Source organism: Aquarana catesbeiana, linkage group LG09, assembly GCF_042186555.1.
Source record: "Aquarana catesbeiana isolate 2022-GZ linkage group LG09, ASM4218655v1, whole genome shotgun sequence".
NCBI lineage: Eukaryota > Metazoa > Chordata > Amphibia > Anura > Ranidae > Aquarana > Aquarana catesbeiana.
This window is the reverse complement of record NC_133332.1, coordinates 249,863,774-249,867,938: the sequence shown is the minus strand read 5'-3', so window position 1 is coordinate 249,867,938 and position 4,165 is coordinate 249,863,774.

Genomic DNA, 4,165 nt, shown 5'->3' with positions numbered 1-4,165 from the left:
AAATCTTCCAGTTTGTCACCACGGCAAAATGTATTAACACAGGCAAATAACGAGCCGGCTGTCAGGTGGAGGAAAGCTTCAAATTGGCGTATTTTGACAAGGTGTTAGAACGTGGAGGGAAAGGTAATACCAGCAACTAATTAGTGGTAGATGTCTTGACATCTGTTCCACCATCCAAATTGAGAGTGAAGGAGCAGATGTCAGAAAAGTCTACTGGGATGTCGGGGCCCCAGAGCCTACAATCTTTGAATAGAAGGCTTCCTCTGGAAGAGCCCAGAGCGTTGTAAAGTTTGCTCAGAGGAAATACTTTGCCGCAGTTCAAGGGGAAGCGAAAAGCAAAGAAATAGAAGAAAAAAAAAAAAACATCTGTGCCGACACTTTTTTTTTTTTTGCTCCATCTCTGTGTTTTAGCTGACAGCTCGTTCTCAGGTCAATCTAAAACAGAGGAAAACGTTTCACAAAAAAGAGCTGTCTGTACTGCAATGAAGTGGTTACAAAGGTCATTTCAACAATGGAACTTTCATTGTTCTAATACAGATTTATGATTATAAAACAAGTACATGATGAATTAGAAGGGTGAACGATGAACGAGTTCACCACTTGAGGATCGGCATGTTATACCCTCTTCCTGTCCAGGAAGTTTTTTCAGTTTTCAGCGCTGTGAGCATACCTCCCAACTGTCCCTGATTTCGAGGGACTGTCCCTGATGTGAAGCAACATCCCTCTGTCCCTCATTCCTCCTCATTTGTCCCTCATTTTGCTCTGATCTATATAGTTGTGTATAAAAATGCACTTTTTATCTATCAAAAAGTGTTTTCCAGTGCTAAACCTTTCATCCAAATTCTAAATTGCCGCATTTGTAAATTCCAAAAGCCAATATAAAGGAATAGTAATGGTAAAAAAAGCACTTGTGGGTTGAACCAATCTTTTATTTTTTTGTACAATTCTCCTTTAAAGGGGCGTGACAACGGGTGTGTCCATAGGTGTGCGCAGGCTATTGCGTTAGGGTGTGCATCCCAAAGCTCCAACACACATGCACGTGTGTGTTTACAGATATATGCAAACAAGATATTTGGGGGGCACACTCTAAAAAATGCATTAAAGATGGTGCAGCCATAAGACCATACAGTAGAAGAAAATATTACAGCGCACACATGCAAAAAAGACATTTACCTCAAGCAAGGACCCACTGATTATGGGGTACTTTGTCGCAGTAAGTGGGCTTAGCACCATATAGCAATATGGTGTGACCAAATCCCCATATTTTTGAAAATGTTTTTCTAGAAATGCTTAGGTGTTTTAAACTAGCCTTGCTTGAGGTAAATGTCTTTTTTGCATTTGTGCGCTGTAATATTTTCTTTTACAGATATATGGACCCAGCAATGATCTCCCTGCCAGCACAGTGAAAGAGAAGTGTGTAAGCACTTCTCTTATGGTGGAACGGGTAAGAAGAAGATCTTTCCCATCTCCCTGCTGGCATACAGACGCATGCACACAGGGTGATTAGGGTGTGCCCAGGCACACCCAGCACACGCCTATGGGTGTGTCCTATCTACGCCTGCATACTTTTGCTGATAGGTGTCCCTCATTCCCATCACAAAAAGTTGGGAGGTATGCGTGAGACATTGAAAAATACTCCATTATGGAAATTTGTACCATAAGTAAACCGCCAAGTAATTATGGGCTAGGCAGTGGCTGCTGGTTGGTTCTTCTTTTTGGGGGGGCGTCAAACACCACCCCCCCCCCGGCGGCGTGGCACTGGCAGCACCCCCCCCCCCCCAGCAGGTGGTCCGGCACTTATCTCCTCCTGTGGCGGGGCTGTGGTGTCTCCTCCTCTCCTGGAGTGCGGACAGCCACGGCTCCAGTATCCGCTCCTCCAGCTTCCTCTGCTGCTTGTCTCCTCTTCCGCCAACGCACTAGGTATCCAATAGGATCGCCTGACCCTTTCGCCAATCGGGAAACAGGTTTCACGACCTGCCTCCTGATTGGCGAGGATGAACTTTGGTATGAAAATAGCAAAAATTCAATCGCTATCGTCACACAACAGGGTGGGATCGGAGTGCAATGCTCTGCGCTCCGAGGCCACCCTTTTTTTTTAAGCCTATTAGAGATTCTCTGGCTCTAATCAGGTGCTTCAAAAAAACACCCACCCCCACATTGGAATCCATGGTCCGGCGTTCTGATATGTAGATCAGGGGGCTGGTCGCATGGATAGGGGAGGGTGGCGCCTGTGCACCCTCTATGGACGGGCCACCACTGGTGCCAGGATTTCCATCTTGTACTTTGATCTGGCATAATTCTAATAATAAGGAGATACTTAAAGGAGAAGTATAGCCAAAGCTTGTTTGGCTGCACTTCTCCTATGGATCACAGGAGTGCAATTCGTTTTGCACTCCTGTGACCCGTTTTCAACAGAGAGCGGACTGAAGTCTGCTGTCTGCTGACATCACCGATGTCGGTCCAGGTACTGCGTCATCCCGATGTCAGGGCTGGGCTCAGCCCTTCCTTCTCTGAGATGGCCGCTCAGCTGTCGGCTAATTACCAGCTCCTATCTCTCCACAGTTACTCAGCCGTTGATATCCTGCTCGTCAGTCCTGCCTACATAAGTCGTTCAATCCAGAGGATCTCTGCCTTTGCCTTGGTCAACATCACAGAAACTATCTCCTGCGATCCTGTTCAAGACTTGCTTTGCTGACATCCCTTCTGGCTCCAGATCCTGCTTGCTGTTCCATAGGTTTTTTACTATAAGGACACTTACCTGTCCAGGGATCCTGCAATATCAGCACCCACAGCCGATCCCGTCAATCGGCTTTGGGTTGAGGCAACACCATTGTATATAAGGTAAAACGGCAGCCGGTTTTCTACTGCGCATGCGCAAGTTGCTCTGCGCTTTCTGAATAAAAGTTCAATAAAAACCGGGTAACATTTGGCCCGTGTGTATGGCAGGTGGTCCAACAGAAGTCAGCCGTTCGGCCGGCTTCTGTCGGACAAACAATGCTGGAAAACCGGCCGCCGACCATCTCCCGTTCAGCGCCCTCAGCCAATGACCGGAGTATTCTGATGGGAGGGCCAACCCCCTATCAAAATACAATAGCACAGCAGGGCAGATCGCTGCACTAACATTGGATTGTTAGTACTGCGGCTCCGACCGGAGCTGTCAGTTTTTTTTTTTTTTTTTCATTCAACCCAAAAAAAAAAAAAACTCATGGTGTGTACTAGGCTTCTGGGAAAATCAGTGAGCCAATCACAGAAGCATGCCGTAGTTGTAAACATTTAACCACTTGCCGACCGCTACACACACATATACGTCGGCAGAATGGCTCGTACAGGCAAATGGGCGTACCTGTACGTCCTTTTGAATCTGCCGCCTTGCGCGCGCGACCGCCGCACGCCGTGAGAGCGTGCCCGCGGGTCCCGCAAACTCGATGTCCTCCCAGTGGCCCTTGATCGTGAGACGGAGAGGCAGAACGGTGAGATGTCTATGTAAACAAGGCATTTCCCTGTTCTGCTTGGTGACATGACAAGGATCACCGCTCCCCGTCATCGGGAGCAGTGATTGCTGTCATGTGATTGGAAGCCTATCCCCTCTACAGTTAGAATCACTCCCTAGGACACACTTAATACCTTGATTGCCCCCTAGTGTTTCACCCCTTCCCTGCCAGTGTCATTAACACAGTAATCAATGCATTTTTATAGCTCTGATCGCTGTATAAATGACAATGGTCACAAAATAGTGTCAAAAAGTGTCCGATGTGTCCGCCATATTGTCGCTGTCCTGATAAAAATTGCAGATCGCCGCCATTACTAATAAAAAAAAAAGAAAATAAATAAAAATGCCACAAATCTATCCACATTTTGTAGACGTTATAACTTTTGCACAAACCAATCAATATACGCTTATTGCACTTTTTTTTTTTTTAACCAAAAATATGTAGGAAAATGCATATTGGCCTAAACTGAGGAAAATAATTGTTTTTTTTTAATATATTTTTTGGGGATTTTTATTACAGCAAAAAGAAAAAAAAGAGCGTCCATTTTGAAAAAAAAAGCAATATTTTTTAGTTTATAGCGCAAAAAATAAAAAACGCAGAGGTGATCAAATACCACCAAAAGAAAGCTCTATTTGTAGGGAAAAGGGACATGCATTATATTTGGGTACAGCGTC